The 25,709-nt window shown below is 32.0% G+C and overlaps 1 protein-coding gene across 2 annotated transcripts in view; it reads right to left on the minus strand.

The window, feature by feature from the left end:
* Positions 1-25,709, minus strand: part of LOC147816233 (histone deacetylase 9-like) — a 163,336-nt gene that overhangs the window by 36,474 nt on the left and 101,153 nt on the right. For both annotated transcript variants that reach the window (XR_015431892.1, XR_015431893.1), the window contains exon 10: positions 20,059-20,110. The gene's annotated coding sequence lies outside the window, so the exon portion shown is untranslated. The remainder of the gene's footprint in view (positions 1-20,058; positions 20,111-25,709) is intronic.

A 25,709-nucleotide genomic window follows, 5' to 3' on the forward strand; every position in this document is an offset into this window, starting at 1 on the left:
CAAAGAAGGATGGAACATGACCGAATTTCGACAAGCAATTCTAGAGCCCAAGAAGTATCAGAGAAACGTCAAAGAAGATTAGAAGAGGACCGTGTCTCAACTAGCAGTGCTAGGGCCCGAGAAACACCTGAGGAAGGTCAAAGAAGATTGGAAGAGGATCGTGTCTCTATTAGCAGTGCTAGGGCCCAAGAAACATAGCGTGGCGGACTGCTGGCCGCCATAACTGGCTAGTTTTAAATAAATGTATATGAAAGGAAATTGTCATAAATGAAATATATTGATTGCTAATAAAACAGCAAATTAGTTTTCACACTGAAATGAGAGCTCTAAAATATGAAATGAATAATGAAAATTTATAATTTACAAGTTACATTCTTATCTACTTTTAAGCTTTTAAACAAAACAAAAAAAATTGTTTTTTAATTTATTAACTTATTCCTTTGCGGTGCTCGGTGCTCTCTCCAGTTTAAGCCTGTAATAATGCTTGTTAATAATGTTAATTCCTTTCTTAAAGTTACAGTCCCTGACCAAATTATTAGAAGCACTGCAGTGTTTTAATAGTGACATGTTTTGCACCAGTTTGTATGCAATAATTATATATTTAAATTTACATGTGATGAGATTTTATTCAGGAAATCTTTATATACTTCCTATTTATATTTATTTTCAATTTATTGCATTACAATGTTAACCGATTGAAACACGACCGTAAACAAGTGCAAACCGGTTTCAGTCGCGTGCGTCAGTTGCGGACGTGTTTCTGTGACTTTATGTGCTGAACTTATATGTTTTACAGTTTTGTAATACGCAGTTATTTGCTTATTTCGTGTGCAGTGTTTAAATAATCAATTGAAAAACTTCAATCTCGTGTAAAGAGGGCCGGGATAGCCCGGGATAGTAGGGCACTGAGCCCACGTACAAGAGTTCGTGGGTTCGATCCCTGCTGGCCGAAGACACTCCCTTGTGTAGTAAATGGTGACTGATGCACTTTAAATCTGTCGAGTCGCAAAGTCCTTAATGTTCCCTTAACAAATCAATACCTCTGGGGGTTCTGATACAGGAGTTTCCTTGTCTTCTGGGTTGGCTGTTCAACGACGGATAAAATCACATATAAAGAAAAAAAAAAGGTCGAGATAGTCTGTTGGTAGGGCACTGGGCCCACGTCCAAGAGTTTGTGGGTTCGATCCCCGCAGGCCGAAGATTCCTCGTGCTGTAAATGGTGACTGATGCACGTTATCTCTATGGAGTCGCAAAGTCCTCCATGTTCCCATAACAAATCAATACCTCTGGGGGTTCTGATTCAGGAGTTTCCTTGTCTTCTGGATTGGGTTCACAATTACAAGGTTACGGAGTTAAACGTTAGTAGTGGTAAACCCAAAATTAGGTCTGCTGTTCAACGACGGATATAAAATAAAATAAAGTCACTCTTGAAAAAAAAGGCGATCTTTCACCATGTAAAAAAGTTAAAGTAAAGGCCCTCGTGAATGCTAAAATATTTTCAAATCACAAAATATCACGAAGATTGAAGGTTTCTGAAGTTAGCGAACGACGCATAAAAAAGAAAATTGAGTCAGGGGTCGAATTGAGGCCGAAAAGAAAGAAAAGATGCGGCAGAATCTTATAGTGTGTCGAATAATTTAGTCAAAGAAATAAACAAATTCTCAAACTTCTTTCTGCATTATTATTATAGGACGAAAACCGTCACAAACGTAAACGCTGAAAGTACGGTGCGAAACAAAAGCACCATCCTGAATAATATTTCATGCAATAATCGATTTTCACGATTGTGATTTGTGATTCTTTTTGTGATTGCGACATTATCTTCCTCGCGCTGTTGCTACCCAGTCTCGATCACACACAACGTGTCGCTGCACACACTGGTATAAGCAACCGAGGAGCGATCAAGCACACTACCATGATGTTAAAACATCTCTCATAAGCAGCGCTCAAAATATGGTTATCTTAATACAGCGCTCCCGGCCTCTCATAAAAGCAGCAATGAATCATTCAGTGATATCCATTGATAGAATTCGATCCAAAATAACATTCTGGTGTAAGAGTAATGTAGCACTACGATTATTCAATACCAATTTACTAGTATGCAACAGTGTTCATCAACCTTCTTCGGTCCGGTCTAAGTTTGATAATTTTACCAGGGCCCACAAAAAGAGGGCGCAGCTATAGTTCGTTCACCAGTAGATGGCACTTGGCCCCACCTCCTTTAACGCAGAGTTCATTTTGGTGCGGGAGTAAGATGAGAAAAGTCTCCGCGCTTGGAATTGAGACAACCCTTAATGCACGCTAAACGTAAACAGTGAATTCTTTTTCAGTCACTTACTTCGCTTCATCATCTGCAATTCTACCGTTCGTTACTCTAATGAAATATATTACAGCAAAATGCCTCAAAAAGGACAAACTATAGACTCAAAAGAGAAAAATATCATGACATTTATGAAATATTTAATGTTAAAAAAATGCAATTAAAGATTGCTAAATAAATATTTTGTCACACGATTGCCAAATAGCAAGCTTGGTCAGGATTGCTCACTTTCTTCTCCCAAAGTTAGAGAAATAGTATCGTCGGATACCACGTGATGAAGGCGGAGTCAACTGCCAACTCCTGGTGAACGAACTATTATCCAGATATAATATCTAATTAGAAAGTTTAATAAGTTTTAGTTCATAAAACAGTTAGCTCCCAGCATTACAATCTTATGAAACTTTCCTTCCCCCCCCCCCGAAAAGAAAAATTATAAAAACACAATTGTTTCATAATCAGCATTCATATAAAAAAATGAAACAGTCTTGCTCTAGCGCCTTCTTAAAAGATTGCAAAAATTTTCATTATTCGTAGTTATTTAGCGTAAACAAACCAGTTCTATCAATTAAAATATATTAATAATATGAATATTAAATACATAATATAATAAAAAAATTTTAATCATGCGTTTTAATATTTACTTGCAATAGTTTTTATTCGCATTTTACATTGATTAATTTATCTTTTTTTAAAAATAAATTGTGACATCTTGTTCGATACTAAACATTTAAAATGAATTGTATCATTTGGTGGTAAGCAAATATTTGCATCAATTCAATATTTATATTTATGCTTTGCATGTAATTTTTGCATTGGGCAACAAATTGATTGATTTAATAAATTAGAGTTGAATTATACACGCATGGTTTTATTTTTAGTCCCAGAATTTTGTACTTATTTTTCATTTTAAAAATTAAACGTAAATTTTTATCATTGCCTATTGAAAATATAAACATTTTTGTTACATTAAATAAATAATTTCAGGAAACTAAAGCGGCAAAATATAACCCGATTAAAAACTTTGTTCGCTTCAAAAAATATTCAAACAAGGAATAACAGTATACATGTTTCAAACGCTCAAAAACAGGCGCCCATTTTCAAAACTTGCCAGATGTGAATCGGAGGAAACGAAAGGGATTTGAATTATAAAACGAAGAGCTGCTTATGAAAAATGGAATGAATAACAGGAAGATACATAAGTAAAAAAAAATACACAGAAGTCAAAAGAGAGAAAAAGAAAAAGATACCCTGATCATTTTTACACCCCTGTTTATCATAAGCGTATAGCCGTCTTTTTACCACCTCATATTAATTTTATTCACCCTAATTGTCATAACATTTCTACATTCCATACTTCCGTTTTGCACACATTTACAACCTTCTAAATTTACTCCGAACTTGCATCTTCGGCTCGTTTGATGTTGACAGTGCATTCAATCGCTTCGATAGTTGATTCATCTTGACTAAACTAACTAGACTCAAACGTCCCTCTTCCTCAAATCCTTACGCGTGGATCATTTCTTATTCTCCCGCTCGTTATAAAATTGCTAATATACTCTTCTGTTTTGGTTTTAAAGTCCTTTTTAGGCCTTTTAACAAAACCAAATTTTGTTATTATATCATTATTGCTATCATATCATTTTGTTATTATATTATTATTTGTAATTATCATTGTAATTATATCATTTATTGCTGCAAAAAAAACCAAGCCTATTAGCTTTAATGATCGTTGTGGCATTTACTCCATTCATTGTCAGTGAGACATTGGCTATACCGGATAAACTAGACGCGCTTTAAAATTTAGACTTAAAGAAACATGATTGTCTGCTATCAAAACATCATTTATTGCTGCAAATTGTTGGAATTATGGGCGCAAATTCAATTTTTAACGATGTCGAAATTATTTCCATCACTGCCGCATAAGCTCATCTTGATGCCTTGGAATCTTATTTTATTCAAATAAATGCTTATTCCCCTCTCAACGATATTAGATCCTCACAACTTCTCCATAACGAGTGGGAATGCATTTTACCTTGATTTGTCTCTCATGGTCACTGTGGTTTTTCTTGTTCTGTGGATCTTTTATCTCTTTCGGGTACTGTGGTTTTTTCCAGTTTTGCTTCTCACCTTTATTTTTTCCCTTTTTCGTGAACAACTTTTTGTTTTATTTTAAACTTATGTTTCTTTTCATTCACGTTTGGCTTGTCTTGAATACGGGCACCTGTTTTGAGCACTTGAAACATGTCGACTGTTATTTCCTATTACAGTACAGAACCCGTTATCCGGAAATCAGAAAACCGGAAAACCGGAAAACCAAAAAACCGGAACGAAATTCGGTAAATTTTCCCGCAATTTAAAAAAAAAATTTTTTTTCCTCATAAGATTTTAGGATTTTTCTTTCTTTTTTGAAAGATGTTTACCATACCATCTTTTTAGAAATAATCATTACTGTATTACTTCATCGTTTTTTCTTCTTTTTAAGATTATTTCGTAATATATTTTTTTTAGTTGAGTTTAACAATAGAAAAAACGGCTTTTTGTAGCGATTCAGAAAACCGGAAAAATCAGTTATCCGGAATAGCGATGGTCCCGATCGTTCCGGATAATCGGTTCCCTACTGTAATATGTCGTTTGAAGCGAGCGAAATTTTTAATCTTGAAAATCTTAGTTATAATTCAAAGATGGAACGTTTAGATTACTTTAAACTAATGCATGAAAAAAGTTTGATAAATAATTAGCCAAAAATACATCCTCACTCAATTTATTTTATAACAAATGAGCATCTTCAAATTATATTAGTAGGGGTGCACAACCTTTTTGAGTGAAGGGCCGCAAGCCAAAGTACTTAGATAAACATGTTTAGTAATTGTAAGTAGTGATTACTATATAAACATTGTTCAAGGCACTAAATTAATCTTATGAGTTAACCTTGTAATACGTTGGCATAAAATTAAATATTTTTAAACCTTTAAAATAAAAAACTTCAAAACTGATAACTTAGAAAATAAAATACAATCAGAATCAATTTATCAGGAAAAAAATTCAGATTAATTAAAATAATTAAAAACAATGGGAAAATTCATCTTTGTTTTAATCACATTATATAATACTAAAGTCCATTTAATAATAAATTTTAACATAAAAAATTTGTTCAGTGAATTGAATTAAAGAAAATAAATATTCCAGTTATTAACATTAATGAAAATTAAATACTTTGATTTAAAGAAAGTTCATAGGGTTAAAAATGATTAAAATTAAAACCCTTGCAGCTTAAATAAGATTCAACATTTATTAAGGAATATACTTAAACTTTGAAAGATTTATTTTTGGCCGAGAAAGGGGCAAAGGGCTGAGAAAGGAAAAGAAAGAAAACATTAATTTTGAAGGAACTATTTCCTTAATAAATAAAAAAAATTATAAGATACTTACAATACTTTATGACCCATACTTTTTAAACATAACACTATTAGCAATTAATCCACATGTACTAGCAATAAATTAAAATTTACATTGCTTTATGATACTTAAATTGATTACATTTTTTACAGTTAAAATTTAATGATATACAAATAATTTCTCAGCATATAATTATAAATGATGTAAAATGGTTAAAAAATTTTCTTATTGGCATATTCCACAATTTGCAAAATTTTAAAACATTGTGATAGTTTGATCTACTTGATCATGTGATAACTTTTTCGGGTTATTAAATGAAAATTTAATGATTTTGTTTAAAGACTGCTCCTTAACCTGGAACATTAATTTATACAGAAGCTGTTGTGGTTTAGTATTAAATTTAGGGCACATAACTTAATTAGTTTGGGGATTTGTCCCATATGAGGAATCTTCCTTTCCAGATTTTCAAATTGCGAGAATACTAATCGAGATATGTGATTTTGAAATTGCGAGAAGACTCACAATGTATAATTTTTGAAACGTGTGAATATGAATAGCGATATGTGGTTTTTAAATCACGTGAATATAAATCGCGGTGTATGATTTTTAAATTGCGCGAAGAGTAATAACGTATGATTTTTAAATGCCAAAATATGAATCACGATTTGCGATTTTAAATCTCATGAATACGAATCGCGATAGATGATTTTTAAATCTCGTTAATGTTAATACGAAATGCGATTTTCAGATTGCGTGAACACGAATTACGATGTGTGACTTTTAAATTGTGACTGCCAAAAAATAAACGTTCAAAAAAATACTTATATTTGCGTTGAGATCGACACTGACACGTGATTAATTTAATGCGCGACTCAAAACTCGCATGCCGTGAAAATATAGTAATAAAGATATCAGGACTTTTTGAACCGTGGGGAAAAGCGCAGGGTCCCATCGTAAATATAAAGGGATTTTAATAGCTATAACTACCGAAAAAACTATTAAAATCTATTTACATTTACGATGAAATCGGTATAACTAGCGTCAAAAAGTAATGTATACACGGGATTCGCATAAAAAATATTAGAACTTTCGAAACCTTGTTGAAATGTATCGCAGTTATAATTGCCGAAATAACGATTCATAAATTATTTGATTTGCGATAAAATCGTCAAAAATAAATCACTTCAAAAAATGGTTAGCTCAATGAGCGAATCATTACTCGCAATTCATAATAATGTTCTAAAAATATCGCGATTTTAAAAACCACGATGAAATGCGAAGTAATAACTGCCGAAAGAATGATCAAAAGTCATTTAGATTTACGATGAAGTTTGCACAAATAAAGCGTCTCATAACTTTCAAGACGTTAGAACATACTCGTATTTCGATTTCCTGAAAAAAAAATTGCGATTTCAGAAACTACGTGAAAATGGGTAGCAATAATTATCTAAAAGTCATTTCGACGAAATCACCACACACGAAGAGCGTCAATAATAATGTCGAATCAAAATGTTGGGATTTACAAAACTATGCGTGAATCCGTTGCATTAACCATTGAGAAACTACATTGGTTGAGGTTTAATACATTAAAAACTTGATTGCGCAATTTCATTTTATTTTTAATCCGTCGTAGAACATCCGACCCAGTTTTTGGGGTTTACGACTACTAATCTTCAACTCCATAGCCTCGTAATTTCGAACCAATCCAGAAGACAAGGAAACTCTTGGATCAATACCCCCAGATTTGTAAAGGATGAAGTATGATTTGTAAAGGGAACATGAAGGATTTTGTGATTCGACAGATTTAACGTGCATCAATAACCATTTACTACATGGGGAGTCTTCGGCCGACTGGGATCGAACCCAAGAACTCTTTGACATGGGCCCTTATTTATTTTTTAAAATTATGTTTAGATTGCTGCCACAGGCTATACCTACGACTGTACAGGTCGTATGTTGCGCCCCTCTACTTAAAACAATTAAAAATAAATTTCTTTAAATGGTTTGGACAAACATTTGCTCAAGATATCCTTCAATGATGTTTATTTTTAAAGATCAAGTGCCATTGCCTGGCATACATTTGCCCGGTATACCATTACAATGTATGTAAAGTAACTACATCACCCCGTTTGGGCAATACTTTCAAATTTAAAAAAACTGAAACATTTATAATTTCAACGTTCAGTAAATAATATAAATTTATGAAGAGTTTTTAAGCAGCAATAGAAAAAATACATTGCCAAAAAAGAATTATGCTTCCCCAATTGTGACAATTTGTTTTTGAAATAAATGGAAAAGTATGCATTAAGAGTTTACTTGTGTGATTATTTAACAAATGAAGATTTCTTGTAATTGAATGAAACATTTCTTCTTATCCTACCACAAACACCACATTCTATTCCTTTATTTTAGGCCAAGCATAGAAATTCTATTTGCAACTTTAATCCATCATAAAAGCATAATGATAAATCTCAAATGGAATAATTATACATTTTCAAAAAATTTCATTTGTCATTTAACGTTTTAAGTTAAACGAAAACTTCAATAGCATAAAAAATTTTCTCAGCAGAAAGTGTTTACTCCAATTGAATTACTGTTAATTTTTGTGTGTCCTAAGAACCCTTGGCAATTGCAGAAAAATAAAATTAGTGAAAAATATACGTCACAATGTTAATAAAAAAATATTTATTGAAATGGTGCGTCTGCTCAACTTTGGCCGAAAATGGGTTAAAATAAAGTAAATCTGAAAGTAGACCACACGAAATTTTAGATAAGAGTAAAAACAAAATTAAAACGATTAAAAGTGATAAAAAAAATTGAAAAGCGAATTAAGGCAAATAAGAAGGACTTTGGAATGAACTGGCCTTAGTACTTAAAACTTTTTTACCAATAAAATAGGTCCCTATCAAATATAATATTAAATTTTCACTTAAAGATATACACGAAAAATAAATAATTTATGATAAATATAAAAATACCGTTGTTTTTGAATCGGTAATAATTTCATAAGATATTGAAACTAAAATATCTAGATTTGTTGTAATATTAATGAAGGGATTCATATTAATCAAAGGATTCGTATTGATCGTGGGATATATATTAATCAGATTCATATTAATCAAAGGATTCATATAGATCAGATTCATATTAATGAAAGGTTTTTAATATGAATTAAAACCTTTTTCTTTAGTACTACAGAGGCGTTCATAATTCTGACTGGGTTATTTAAAATAACATCATTATCACAGGCACCTCTATACTGTGAGCAGTGCACAAAAAAATGAACTCCTTTAATAACTCTTGATTTAATGATCGGTTATTCGCCTTCAAAGATTCAATCTTAATAGTTCGAAAGCCTACCTTTAAATAAGCTGATTATATAGAGAACCCGATATTTTAAATTACAAAATCAGGTGCGAAAACGTATACTTTCATACCTAACGTAGTATTTTTAAGTAGAGCAGAGGTATTTTTTTAAACAAATTTGAATTTTTGACGTCCAAAATATGGTGTAGTCGTACTCTGCTCCTAATAATTTCGCGGGGGAGCGATCAAAATTTAAGACTCATAAATATAAATTCACTTCTTAGCATAACTCATTAAATCTCGAAAATATTTTAAACATATTGCACATAAATATAAAACTGCTTTATCCGAAAATAGATACACATAAAGAATAAATTTAATTATTTTTTATTACATTAATTAATAGCAGTTTAAAAATATTTGAAATGCAGGGGTATGCAAATTTTTACATATTTTAAAGTAAATTTGAAATGGTGAAATACAAAATTTAAATGCAATCGGTTGAGAAATTATCGCGAAATAAAATTCAACTAAACATTTTTAAAAATTGGATTTCTCAAAAGCTGTTTCGCGGATTTCACGATTTTTTTTCCATTTTAAATTACTTTAAAATAACATGATTTGTGCACTTCACAACTTAGAATTTAATTATTTTTAAATAAATTACTAATAAAAATAACTTATATGTAAATATATATATTCTTCGTTACTAGTAGACGTCCAATTAGACGTTAGCACTAGTCTTATTCAGTTAAAACAATTAAACAAATCAATTAAAACAAATGAAACAAAATTTTGAATCTAAATCTATATATATAAAAATCTCTTGTCACAGTTTTAGTGTTTAAACTCCTCCGAAACGGCTTGACCGATTTTGATGAAATTTTATATGTATATTCAATAGGTCTGAGAATAGGTTTATGACTAATTTTTTTTCATTTTTTGGACAGATTTAACGTATATTTTAAATATATCTTTATTTAATCGTATTCGGATCGAAACTAGACATAGAAACAAATCAAAAACAATATTCACGCACGTTGCAACAAGTCATATTAAACTCTAATACTCATGCTCGCCCTTAAAAGAAGAGTATCAAATATATTTGTAAGTATGTGAATAAGGGCAGTGATATAGCAGTATTTCGAGTTGAAAATACCAATGTAACTGCTCTTCCAGTGAATAACAACGACGAAATAACGCTGTACCAAATAGGCCGGTACATCAGCTCCAATGAAGCTGTTTGGCGTATCTTTGGTTTCCCAATTCATGAACGAGATCCAACCGTTATTCATTTAGCTGTCCATCTTGAAAACGGTCAGAGCGTAGATTTCACAAACGAGACAGTGATTGACCGAGCTATAAATCCACCAAAAACTACACTCGCCAAATTTTTTGAATTGGGTAATCGTACGGATGCTTTTGGTGCCTTTGCACGGACATTACTCTACTCAGAAGTACCACACTATTTCACATGGGCTCAAACAAAAGAAATGGACACCCCGCAAGCAAGACACACCGGTTGATGCATGTCCCTGTTTATTTAAATCAAACTCCTTGGAGAGAGTATTTACAGTCAATCCAAGGCAGACTGAGTGTTTTTATTTTCGACTGTTGTTGGTTAATGTCACCGGCTCATTGTCATTTTAAGATATACGTAAAGTCGATGGACATCAGCATCCAACGTATAAAGATGCATGCTTTGCACTCTGCTTGCTGGAAGACGACAACCAGTGGGAATGTATGCTTGCTGAAGCAGCATTGAACTGTACTGCAAAGCAAATTCGTCTATTATTTGCTATAGTATTAACTACATGCTTCCCTGCCCGTATAGAAACGTTATGGGATAATCACAAAAATTCGACGACAGATGATATACGGTAGCAACATCGCACACGTTGCAACGTTCTAACGATAGCATTCAGCGATGCTATGTACAATGAAGCACTGATTGCTATTGAGGATCTTTGCATTATTATTGCCAACTTGCCACTCAGTCATTTCGGTGTGCCTCCGCCAAATCGAAGTGCATCTGATATATTAAACACTGACATGAATCGCGAACTTCAATACAATACGATAGAAATAGCAGCGATTGTTACTCGCAATGTTCCACTAATGAATGAGGAACAAAGGAACATTTATGACCGCATTATGCTCGCAGTTTCGGCAGGACAAGGTGAATTTTTTTTGGATGCACCAGGTGGAACTGGCAAAACATTTATTATTTCGCTAATTCTCGCTGAAATACGATCAAGTAATGGCATCGCGTTGGCCGTTGCATCATCTGGCATTGTGGCAACTTCATTGGATGGAGGCAGAACAGCTCATTCAGTATTTAAGTTGCCACTAAGTATTCAAAACAACCCAGATGCAGTGTGCAACATAAAAAAGCAATCGTCTATGGCCACAGTGTGGAAACACTGAAAAATTATCATCTGGGATGAATGCACTATGGCACACAAACATTCGCTTGAGGTGTTGAACAGGACATTGAAAGATACAAAAAACCAATGACAAATTATTTGGCGGCGCTCTGTTATTCCTTTCGGGTGATTTCAGACACCCCCCCCCGTCTTTCCGCGTTAAACGTGCGATGATCAGATCAATGCTCGCGTGAAATCATCTCTACTGTGGCGTAATGTTGAAAAAGTTCAACTAAAAGTAAATATACGCGTCCAAATTCTTCAAGATCCATCTGCTGAAACATTCTCAAAACAATTGTTAGATATCGGTGATGGAAAAGTTACTAAGGATGAGACTGGATGCATAAAATTACCGGACGATTTCTGCACAATCATTGATTCACAAGATGCTCTAATTAACCTAATATTTCCCGATGTACACACACAATACATTTATCTTGAGTGGCTGGCAGAAAGGGCGATTTTAGCAGCAAAAAATGTGGACGTCAACGAATTGAGTCTGAAGATACAACAGTTATTGCCAGGTAACTTGGTGGCAGATAAATCTGTTGATGCAGTTTGCAATCCCATTGGAGCTGCAAATTTTCCAAAAGAGTTTTTAAACTCATTGGATTTACCAGGAATACCACCGCATAATATAGTACTCAAAGTTGGGTTATTTTGCTTCGTAATTTGAACCCACCACGGCTTAGCAACGACATGCGATTAGTCGTTAAAAAATTAATGAACAACGTTATCGAAGTCATTATTTTAAATGACAAATTCCGGGGTGAAAGTATATTACTTCCAAGAATCCCTATTGTACCCACAGATGTGCCAGTTCAATTTAAACGCATTCAGTTCCCCATTAGATTGGCATTTGCAATGACAAGGCCAAGCAACGTCTGTTTGTGTCTTAGATTTGAGCACACCATGTTTTTCATACGTGGCATGCTCTCGAGTGGGCAAACCATTCAGTTTATTTGTGTTAGCTAAAGATGGAATGACAAAAAATGCTGTACTCCATTGCACTAAGAGATTAATATTGTTGACTAATATTTTCGGAATTCGTTGCATATATTATTTGTAAGAAAAAGTTAACATAAATTTAAAAAAATATTATTTGGTGTTTTGTTATTTTCACATTTCGTCATCGTTCACAGCGGTCCATCATGCCTCTTCCACTCATATACCACATACGCACACACTTACAATAAATAAGATATATTTTCATACTCTTGAAATAATTCCTATGGCAAAACAACGTTTGCCGGGTCAGTTAGTATAATATAAAAACACAACAATATGATTTTCAATACCTTAATTTTAAAAATATTTTACAGTATGGTATATCCCAAAACCTCCACCCACATTTCCCTCTCTCGACTGAAGTCGTAATCGGTAAAAAACTGCGACCACTAATGGGAAAATAGTGAATTATGTTATCCTAAAGTAGAAACGAACTCAGCTCGGGCTTCGCAAAATCGAAACGTTAATTTTTTTCCTGCCCGAAGTCTGGCATCACAAACTACGTGTAGTAACTGCTCGAATTGGATTCGGACAAGGGGTTAAGATAAGTAAATTTTTTTCAGGGCAAATATGAATTCCAAAATACCTCTTAAAAGCGAAAATAGAATAATTTATATCTTTCTTCTCAGCACTAGTCACTTTATATTTTAGCTAACCAATCACTTATGTTTTTTGGGGCGCTTTCTGAGTACAGCTTTATTTAAATAATGGACTTAAAAGTTCTAACACTGGATTAAATTAATCAAAACTCCGACACAAATCGGCTCAGATACGACCTATAATAACGAAAAATATATGAACAAAGTGCTTTATTATTATTATTATTTTTATAATTATAAAACTTCCGATATTATTCTGTAATAAAAAGATACGAATTCCACTTTTGTAAGCATTAAAATTACTAAGTATTAAAATTTCATTTATTAAATCAGAATATAAACTTTTTTTTCGTTAAATAAATTTACTTTTAAATAATTAGTGTAACAATGAATTAGTATAGTTATGTGGTGACTAGTGCACGCTAAATCTGTTGGGTGACAAAGTTCTTCATGGTCCGATAACAAATTATGCCTCTGAGGTACTGGATTGGAGATTGATCGTTTTTTGGTTCAGGTCAAAATTACGGATGAATGATTGAATGGAAGGATGTATGAATGGGTTCGCTCTATAAGTGGGTGTGATGTATGGGTGTGGCAGTTGTCGAATTCTTGGCAATAGATGACGAAACTGGAAAACAAGAATTATCACACCCCCAGTGCCTTAATGGCTACGACAATAACAAAAATAATAGCTATGTATAAAAACGAAATTGAAATGCCTGCTCTGTGATAAATAATCATAAATAATGGCTACATTATTAATAATACTATATGATAAATAATGGCTGCTATATGATTCTAATGCCACTTGCCAATATCAGCAAGCCTGCTTAGTGTAACTAAGCTTATGTATGGAAGAAGTGCTTCAGTGACGCCATCTCTGACCAAAAATGTGAATTCAATGACACACACGTCACAGCCTATTAACAGGGCGGACACATTCATATATCCACTTATTCATTCACAGATCGTAATTTTAACCTGAACCCGAGAACAATCAATCTCTAATTCAATACCCCAGATGTATGATTTGTTTTGCGAACATAGAAGACTTTGTGACCCGACAGAATTAATGTGCACCACTCATCATTTACTTCGACCGGCGGTGATAGAACTCACGACCTCTTGGACATGGAACCAAAGCATTATTTACCAGGCTATCCAGGCCCTACTTAAAATTCTAAATCTTATATATTTCTATTTCCTCTTAGGGACCAAACCTTTATGTGAAAAAAATTTCAAAAAAGTTCTTATAGATAGTATAGATGTTTCATATGTATAAACCAGTTTACAATGCAAAATGACATAAAATTGTAATTTTTGAATAAAATGTAATGAATGAATTGTAAGGTTTACATTTTTAGCATCGTTATAAAAAATGCAATTTAAAATGGCGAAATACAAAATTTAAGGAAATCAGTCGAATAGTTCCTGAGAATGTTTTTAAAAATGCGTATTGCTTGAAAAAGTCTTCTGTTTAAAAATTAAGGGAATCTGTCGAATGCTTACACTACATTTATTAGGATGTCTTAATTATATTTTATTTAAGAAATAAAATGGTGCGTATAGACACTATTCACCAAATCAATGAATAAACCATTTGCTAAAAGCTTGTTTTCTTATGAAAATTGTTTTTTTTTTTAATTTTTTATTCACTGACTTGCAACTTTAATCCATCATAATAATAAATCTAAAAAGTAATAATTATACATTTTCAAAAAATTTCATTTGTCTATAACCATTTTATGTTTAAAAAAACTTTAATAGTTTAAAAATTTCCCAACAGAAATTGTTCACTCCAATTGAATTACAATTAATTTTTGGGGTTCTTAAGAATCCCTGATAGTAGCAAAAAAATAAAATTAGTGAAAAATATACGTCATAGTGATATTAAAAAATATTTATTGCATATTGCACATTTTTGCACATAAATATAAAACTCATTTATCCGAAAATAATTACATGTAAAGAATAATTTTAATTATTTTTTTATTATATTGTTTAATAGCAGTTTAAAAATGTCTTAATTTCAAGGTATACTGATTTATACATAATTTTGAAGTATTTAATTTTAAATGGTTAAATACAAAATTTTAAAAATTTCAACGAAGCATTTTTAAAGATTGGATTTTGCAGAAACTATTCGACCGATTTTATTCCATTTTTTTTTCATTTGAAATTACTTTAAAATAAAGTTAATTTGTAAAATGATTTGTATACTTTAAAACTCAAAATTCATTAATTATTTTAAAATAAATTAATAAGAAAAATAACTTACGTATATATATATTTATAAAAGCGTAAAATAGATTTCTCCTATTAATTTTTAAGACAGAGTCACACAAAGAGACATAAGTATTTAAGAATCCAATTAAAATATTATTTTCTGAAGTTAATAGGTAATATTCTTTTAGAAATATACTCATTAAGAAAACTCCCGAAATTCCTATTAGTCTAAATGTTTTTGAACAAATCATTATTTCTAAATTTCCCTGCTTGAATGAATTTTGATTAAATTTCAGAATCCCTAGTTAAATAGTGGGAGCAATACAAAACACATTTTTTATATATAAATACATGGCTTTTTTATTACTAGATAAATCTGAGCCAAATCACACTATTCCTACTATGGTAAACCATTAATGTAAAATGCAGAAACATCCAAAGGAAGCTATTACATCCCCGAAATTTCCCTTAATCTAAACGTTTTGGAACAAAACAAGAGTTTTAAAAGTGAAAGTAGAAAAAATTTTGTCTTTCTTTTTCAGCGCTAGTCAATTTATTTTTTAGTTAACTAATCATTTATCATTTCTTGGGCGCTTTCTGAGAAATCTCCATCTAAATAAAGTTTTTTAAACTTCTAACACTGCATTAAATGAGTCAAAATTGTGTAAGAAATCAGCTCAGATGTGACTCATAATAACGTTAAAAATATGAACAAAGTGGTTTATTATTATAGTTTTTTTATAATCATAATACTTCCGATATTATTCTAAAAAAAAAAAGATTCTACTTTTTCTATGCATAAATATTACTAAGTATTAAAAAATTTATTTATTAATTCAGAATATATATTCAATTTTTTTTATTTTTAATTGATTAGTATAACAACGAATTTGTATAGTTATGTGATGACCAGTGCACGTTAAATATGTCGTATCACAAAGTCCTTCCAGTTCCTTTAACAAATTATGCCTCTAGGGTACTGGATTGGATATTGATCGTTCTATGGTTCAGGTCAAAATTTCTGTATGTGGATGAATGAATGGATGCATGAATAGGTCCGCTCTATAAACGGGTGTGGCAGAAGTCGAATTCGTGGCCACAGATGATGAAACTGGAAAACAAGAACAGTCGCTCCCCCACTGCCTTAATGGCTACGACAACAACAATATAGTTACGCAAAGTCCTCCACGAAGGAAAATTTCTCCCAATACTCGATCCAGGAGTTCCCTTGTCTTCTGGATTGGGTTCAAAATTACAAGGCTATGGAGTTGAACATTACTAGTCGGAAACCCATAAAATTGGGTCTGCTGTTCAACGACGGTTATAAATTAAAATAAAATATAGTTATGTAGGAACGAAATGAAATTGAAATCGCTGCTATATGTTAAATATATTTCTATTTATGAGGTGAAGAGGGTTTCCTTTATTAGTTTTAAAGTATGTCGATCTTTTGAAGTTAGTTTATTTTTAGTCTTAGTGTCACTTGAATTTAATTCAAGGTTGATTTTTAAATTCCATTAAATTAGCATTGTTTTAGAAGTTTTAGATTAACTGCTATCCTATGCGTTATTAAAATAAATCATGTTTTTGCTCGAAGTTGGTGTTTCTCCATTTATGGTGCAAATGCAGTTATTTAATTCATGTTATATATCATATAATAAATAGTAAATAAACTATTTTCTGTTAAATATTTCCAATAGTAATTAGAATTATCATTCAATAATTAAGTCTAAAACTAAGATTCCGTTATTCCTTATTAAATTGCCAATATCAATTAATTTAATGTAAGACATACGCGTGTTAGAATCGATTTAAGCTTAGTGCTGCTTAAATACAAAATTGGTTTCTTTTTACGTAAAAAACTGTGAATATTAAATGCTGCAGGGGATAGGTGGTTCAGGGGATAGAGCGTTCACCCTCAAATGAAGTGGCTGGTTGAATTCCGCACCCGGCTTGCACCGACAGCAGTGCTGACGTAAAAATATCCTTAGTGGTAGACGGATAATGGGTTCAAGGGATCTTGAAGGGCTTCCGTGGTTTTCCGCTCCATGTAACGCAAATGCGGGTTAGTTTCATCAAGAGGTCTTTCATCAAGAGGTCTTTCCAATACTAGATCAAGGAGTTCCCTTGTCTTCTGGATTGGGTTCAATATTACAAGGCTACGGAGTTGAATATTAGTAGTCGTAAACCCAAAATTGGGTCAACTTTACAATGACGGTTATAAGAATAAATTACTAATTTTGTAGAATATGTATAAAAAAATAACCATAAAGAAGTATTGCTTGTGGGTTTTTTTAAAAGCATTTTTTAAAATTTGTATTAAATTATTTGTTTCGATACTTTTACTTCATTCAATTTATTTTGGTATTAAAGTAAATTGGTATAACATTTTTGAAACGAGTGTGATATACTAATACCCAATTTTACGGTGCATTTCGAATATTGGTTGGTAAATGAAATATTTTCTATTAAAAGTCAATTTTTTTGTCAAATGTCAATTTATTTTAAGTTATTGGAATTGATTTACACTAAAGGTATAGTTGCTTAAATTCCATTTAAACAATATCAGTAACAATCATGTAAGCATAAAAAATTCTTCAACAGGAAAAAATCTTTACATAATTTTAGAAATTTTACAAAAGCAATTTCAATAATATATTCTTTGTGAATAATTTAGCAAATTTTAAAACAAAATTTGCAATTTTAACAATATTCAAATTTTAAAAAAGGAAAATTTAAAAATCATTCTTTATTTTAATTCCACAAGACGTAGTACTTTTTTTACGTCGCACTTTAAATTCTTTAAACTATCTATGATATAAACACAGATAAAAAATTGCTATTGTATTTTTATATTTATTTTTAAAAAAAACTTTGCGCGAATTTTATTTTGCAAAACACATTTTGCTAACATATTTTAGCTAATAATAGTAAAAAATTTAAAACTACAACATTCGTGTTTAGTTTATTGCCCTGAATAAACTCAATATTATACACAAGAAAATTCATATATGTATAAATGTATAAGTATTTATTTTTTGTAGTTTTTCAGGAAGAAGGGATAAAAAAAAAGATAAGCAAAAATAAATAAAGTTTTAAGTATTATTTGCATCGCCAGTAAAAAAAACATGAAATTCTGTTGTAGTTGTTTCTAATGCTACTGGCTAATACCAACAGGCTTGCTTGGTGAAACTAAGCGAATTTTAGGCAGAGGTGTGTTTCTTGTGCTTCAGTGACGCCATTTATGGCCAAACATACAAATTCAATCACACACATACATCACACCCCAATTACAGGGTGGACGCATTTATTCATCCATAGGTCGTAATTTTGACCTGAACCAGAGAACGATCAATCTCCAATTCAGCACTTCCAGAGGTATGATTTGTTTTGGGAACATAGAAGACTTTGTGACCCGAACAGATTTAACGTGCATTAGTCACCATTACTTCTGCTTGCGGTGCTGGAACTCACGACCACTTGAACACTTGCCCAACGTCCTAACAACCAGTCTATCCTGGCCCTACTTAAAATTCTAAATCTTAAATATTTCCATTTCCTACTTACCATTTAGGATCAAACTTTGACGTGAAAGAATTTCAAAAAAGTTCTTATGTATGTATACGTATTAACCAGTTTACTTATAGCGCAAAATGACAAAACAAAATTGTAATTTTTGAATAAAAAATATTAATTCTCAAACCAAATATTCTTCTGTGTTTGCAATATATCACAAATGTAACACAGTTTTGTCAAAAACAGGCATAGAATAAGACACCTCTGTAAACAGCATCACTTTACCGTAAGACAAGTTTCGGTTTGGCATAATCCGCTTACGAATTAAGTGGATTCTGACGGCCTAATCTTGCCTCTTTTTGAGTCACGTGAAGTTATTTTCGATTTAAGCTAATTTTGAGTCATGATTTTAATAAATCCTGATTAATTTTGAACATGATCAGTTGATTTTTGAAAGTTTTCAGTTATAGACTAGTTAAAATAATCAACATTACTCGATTACCCTACGTATGCAGGTTGCTCGTTCTCAATATTACCTCTTTGCGCATTCCACTATATCTCAAGAACTTCCAACGAAAATAAAAAAGATTCTGCACAAAATAATAAAATTTGTTTATCCATAGATAATTCAATGCAAAAATTTTTAATAATTATTTTATTTAAAAATGGTTGAAGAAATTTTGAATTGTAAGGTATAGAATTTTTGCATCATTTTAAATAATGCAATTTCAAATGGTGAAATTGAAAATGTGGGGAAATCGGTCGAATAGTTCCTAAGAAATTGAGTTTTAAAAAAGTGGTATTTTTAAAAATGCTTAAGTCGTACTGCTTGAAAAAAAAGTCTTATATTTAAAAATTGATTTCTCAGAAACTATTGGGTCGATTTCGCTCAAATTTTATATTTCACTATTTAAAATTGCATTATTTAAAATGAAGATAAAAATATTTGGTAAAAGTTTTATTTTGCTTGAAATTATTTCTGGATAAATCTCATGTGAAGCTTCGTGTGAAAGATACGTAAGTTTGATAGATACGTTCAAGATACGATGAAATACGCAAAAAGTAAAATTAAGGGGGTCCAAATTCTGTCCAAACTACTGGAACCTTATTTCTCAGATTACGGCTCCCTCCAAAATTCATGTTTATAGTAGTTTTTCGTCCGTGTTGCAGTTTTGAAAAAGAAAAATTCAGCAAATGAAACAGAAACAGATATTAGAAAATTTAAATTTTTGGACAAAAGACGTAAAGATTATAATCTTACCTGTATTTTGTTGTACTACGTTATACAGGTCATTTAACATCATAGCTCTTTCCTATAAGAAAAATTGCTGCTTCATTAAAACCATAGTTAAAAAATAACAGCAGTCTAAAAAGTACAATTAAAAATTCAAGATATGCTACTACTCTCTATGGGGGTTGGAAAAAATTGGGTTCCGTCTGCAGACAAACTTCCTCATGTTTTTCAAATTCCAATACTTTGACCAAGATATTATAACGCGCATACTATGAATTTAATTTATAACTTTACAAGCTCAATGAATGACAATTTAATGGAAAAACCACATCGTTTTTCTGTTGCTTTTATAACCTTTTTATAGATAATATCCTTCCATCCGGGTTTTCACACTCAAAATATCATATTTAGGTAATCGCTTTTTTTTTATCAGTGTACCATGTACGTTTTTTATTATCAGTGTACGTGAAATCCATTACTGTTTGAAATTTATTTTGTCAGCTAGTTTTTTTCAGCCATGGTTAAGTTTTAATTCCGACATTTTGATGTCATGTTAGTACCAGTTGCCTCTTCTAACATCGCGTTACGTAAATCTATATCGTTTAAATAATTTTTAGACCATTTTACATGGTATTTAAAGCTCCAATATTTTCTACATATTACGACAATCAGGGACGTACTTAGGGTCTTAGCAGTCCAAAGCGAAACATTGAGGCATTTCAGCATGGCATAGGACTTATTTTTATTCGAATTATAATTTTTCATTTTTTAAAATTGTTAGATCACACACACAGGTCTGACTAAATGTAAAAATAATTTTTAATATTATTTAGTACTGCAACTAAAATTCTTAATATTACTAATAATAAAAAAGTTTATTATTTATTCACTGCAAACTAATTATTGAATAAATAAGTGTAATCAGTTATTTTTTTAAAAATCAAACTCAAAGCAATAATGAATGGCAAAGACAGAGAACCAACTTGTCGAATGAAAAGTAAATTAATTTAGACAATACAAACTCTTCTAATACAATTCTTTAAATACAAACTCTTCTTGGTAGAACAAGTCTTTATTCCTTATTTACAAGTGGATAACTACACATTTAATAAATTTTAAAATTACTTTTATTTGAATAAATATAGATAAAATTAAATGCGCATAAAATAATGAAATACTAGGAGGCTTCGCCCCCTGCTCGCTGGCGCTCGCCAACCCCCGGAACTGCTTTCGCAGATCATTTCGGATTGCTTCGCAATCCGATTCTCGCTTTGCTCGCGCACTGCATACGTTCTTAACGTCTAGCTTTAGTATACTTTTTTGAACACTGAAGTTCCGAAAACTTTAACTGTAGAAAATTCTAAACCTGTAAATTTCAATATTAATTTGAAATTGCAAACAGTTCACATTTTTTTCTTAATCACACTATTCTAAATTTCAGTTGTTGAGAAAAGTAACTTTTGTAAGCTTTGTTTTAAAGCTTTTCCCACCAGAGGGCTAAAACCATGTGTTGTAAAACAATATGAAATAGTACTGAACGCCGGATGTAAAGCATCGGCTTCGATGAAGATAATTCGGTGAGAATTCACCCGATTAGACATATGATATGCTCACTACGTGCTCTTGCGCGCCGAATCCAATCAATTAAAAATGAAAACTGTTGCCAGCGCGAGAAAAGAAATATCATCGGTTTTATTGATACATACGTACGTATTAGCGTTTTATATAATATAGATAGATATTTATTGCTGAAGAAATATATTTATTGCCGAAGAAATATATTTAGTGCTAATTAAACATCAAATTATTTTATACACTGCATTGAGTACTTTATGAAAATTACATATGATATGAATAATGAAAATTTATAATTTAAAAGTTACATTAGCTACTTTTAAGCTCAGAAGAAAATATTGTTTCTTAATTTATTTACATATTCCTTTGATGTACTCGCCACTCTCGCCAGTTTTAACCAGTTTCTCACTAATATTTTTCACTCCCGCAAGCTTGGCGAGAAAAAGTTTTATTTTATTTTATAACCATCGTTGAACAACCGACCCAATTTTGAAATTACGACAACTAATGTTCAACTCCGTAGCCCTCTAATTTCGAACCTAATCCAGAAGATAAGGGAGCTCCTGGAGAAATTTGTACTTTTCAACGGAACTAATCAACATTTACGTTACATGGAGAGGAAGACCACGTTCTACTGTTAGCCTGACGGCAAGGGGACTCTAACCCATGATCCATAAGCCCTGTGCAATCCGGAATTCATATTGCCCAGCCGTGACTTGGATTCGAACTCGGTTCACCTTACTGGAGTGCGAACGTTCTATCCCCAGAGCCATAGCGGCACATTAATAAAGATTTTGAAGAAAAGATAACCCTGTGATAAACATCCTCAGTCTAAGGGAAGTCTTACCTTCGTCACATAACGGCGGCAAAATGTTTGTTAAAAATGTTTATTCCTTTGATAAAGTTATACTAATATTTTGAATAAATTGTTCTGAGAAAATTTATCCTTTTATATTCTCTCCAGTGGTGACCGCGTTCATCGCAGCACGCTGAAAGAAACCTTCTTGGAAAAATTATTAGATTATATTACTTGAATTTTTGCATTGTTTACTACGCGAGTGACGTTTCAAATTGGTTATTATGGTCATTCGTTTGGTTTAATTATGCAATTTGTTCCCCTTATAAATTAGGTTTTTCGTTATTAGTATAAATTTTAATATAAATTTAATTCTAAACTTAGAATACATGTCAAAATTACGTTAGTACATGAATTCAGTTTAATTTGCTTAAAATTAAAAATTGAGCAGAATCTTACTGAATCTCTATATGCACGTATACTTTTTAAACTACCACTAAACATGGAAGAATAATATCAAATTTTGGTTTGTTAAGTAATTTGAATTTATCAGGAATTACTAACGACCAAACGAACTATAGCAATATTATAGCAGATATTGACCCAGAAACTTAATCGACAGTTTCAGATATTTTGTTTCATCTTCCAGCAGCTAATAAATATAATACTCTTAAAGGAAGTCGTATTGCGCAATTTACAGACTCTGAAAATAAACGAATTCGCAAACTTCTTCCCGCATTGCAGTTAGGGGACGACAAATAAAAAACGGACAACACTGAATAATTTTTGATAATAATGTAACAATTGATTTTAATAATTATGTAATAATTGATCTTCACATTCTAGGACTTAATCTTGATCGTTCGAGGGGTGACCTCTAACATGCTAATTAAGAAGTGCAGACGATATTTTAAGTTACGAAATCGGACATAAATACGTACTTTCCTTGAATAAACAAACCTTTTTTCAGACTGATTCGGATTTCTGATCCCCGAAATATAGGAGGTCCATAGTTTGGTCATCAGAACACTCCAAAGTATGGACCAATTAATGCTAATTTTACTTGTTGCGGATTTCACTATATCTACGGAAACGAATTTCATTATTGTATTCAAAGAATATTTCAGTTAGCTTAAAAAGTTTTCGAGATATAGCGAAATACGCTAAAAGTAAAAGGACCATTAAGGGGTTCAAACTTTGGAGCGCTCTCCTGACCAAATTATTGGAACCATATGACAAAAATAGCGTCGATATTTAGGGGGTCAGAAATCTGAATCCGTCATTAACAAGGTATGTTTATTCATTGAAAGTACGTTTTTGTATCTGATTTCGTAACTAAAAATATCGTCTGCACTTACTGAATACCATTTTTGAGGTCACCTCATCGAACCATGAAGATTGAGTCCTAGAACGTGAAAATCCGATCATTAGATCAAAAGTTATTCAGGGTGGTCTTTTTTGCGTGCACTGTACATCTTTAAATGAACATTTTTTGAAAACCTGACGGCTACAAAGTTTGCCAACAAATCTTTCCGTTAGCTTAGCACCACTTGAAAATTTAGCTCAACTAGCTGATAAAATAGCCAAATTTAGAACGGATCCCTTACTAAACGTTTGTGTAATAAATAAATCCACGAGTTCAAATCCCGCACTCTCTGCAAATCCACGAAAAGATTTTTCAACATCGAAGCTGGTATATCAACACTTCGTATCGATGATAACGATACCAGGTAACACCAGGTATCGATGTAATTACACTTCGTCAGCAAATAACAGCACTTAGCCAGCAATTTGAAAGATTTTCTAGAGAGAGATTGCGCAATCGATCTCGAACAAGATATAATAATTTTCTTAGAGATAGATCCAGCTCTAGGGAAAAGAGGAAAAAAAAAACGTCTAAATTCATTTTTTATCATTCGAAATTTTGTCAAAAAGTTAGGAAATATTGTTCATCGTGTTCTTACAACAATAGCCAGGAGAGCAAAAAACGGCTGTCGCTGGGACGGCGACAAGTGATCTAAATGCCGAATGATGTTCGTGTCGCTTATTTGTATTTGATAAAAAGACGAATTAAAATTTTTTAGTGGATTCAGGTCTGGACGTGAGCTGCTCGCCCGTCTCGAAAATGATTAGAAATTTGTAACTTGATCCATTACAATTATTTAAAGCTAATAATTCAAAAATGTTGACCTGCGGAACTCAGTCATTGAACATTAATTCAGCATTAAGAAGATACAAAATTTTAATTGCTACGTGTCACCTATTCCAATTATTTTCAGAGCACTCGGGCTGTTGATTGACCTAAAATGATGTCACGTTTCTTTGTTTGGCATAACTACCGAAACTGATACTTTTCAAATAAAATTAATTTCAAGTGACACATATTTTTTATTTCATAGCCGTCGTTGAACAGCCGACCCAATTTTTTTGGTTGACGACTACTCATGTTCAACTCCGGAGCATTGTCATTTTGAACCCAATGCAGAAGACAAGGGAACTACTGGATCAAGTATTGGGAGAAATTTTGCCTTCGTGGAGGACTTTTTAATGGAACTAACCCGCATTTGCGTTACATGGAGAAGAAAACCACGAAAACCTGCCCTGCTTAGAATGATGGCGAGGGGAATCTATAATTCGTCTACCACTGAGGATATTTTACGTCAGCGCTATGGTCGATGCAAGCCGAGTACGGAATTCGAATCAACCAGTTGTTGCTGGGATCGAACCCGGGTCACCTCATTAGCAGGCGCTAATGATTGGCGCTTTCATACGCTATGGACTGACGGTAGGCCGAAATAGATTGTGGTTGAATGAATTGTGAAAACGTTGGATAGAACAAAGTGAAAAATACGTGGCGAAAATCGACACGTTAAAGAAAAAAAAATCTCATTTTCGAAAAGGGAAAATTAAGCACTTTTTAAAAACTCCCAATGAGAAATAACACCTTTAAAACTTTTAAAAAATGAAAAACGAAAATAAGCAAGCTTAAGCACTTTTTAAAAAGCACCTTGGCAGCACAAAATGTGTGTCCCAGCCGTTTTTCAAAATTAAACGAATGTTGTTTAATAGTGAACGTATCAAACTGTCTGTTTGGAGTGTCAGAAATTTCATTTTTTGGATAATTAATAACTAAGGATAGCAATAAACCACAACCTGATAAAGTAGACACTATCTTAAATTGCCCACAGTCAAAAATAATTAAGGAATTATGAAGATATTTCAGATTTCTAAATTTTTTGTTTTCTACTTCGTGCAGCTCATAACCAAATTTATTTAAATGATTTTTTGTAAGGCTCAAAGAGCGTAA

This window comes from Parasteatoda tepidariorum, chromosome 2 (genome assembly GCF_982258835.1).
Source record: "Parasteatoda tepidariorum strain Cologne lab strain chromosome 2, Ptep-v5.0, whole genome shotgun sequence".
In the NCBI taxonomy this organism is placed as follows: domain Eukaryota; kingdom Metazoa; phylum Arthropoda; class Arachnida; order Araneae; family Theridiidae; genus Parasteatoda; species Parasteatoda tepidariorum.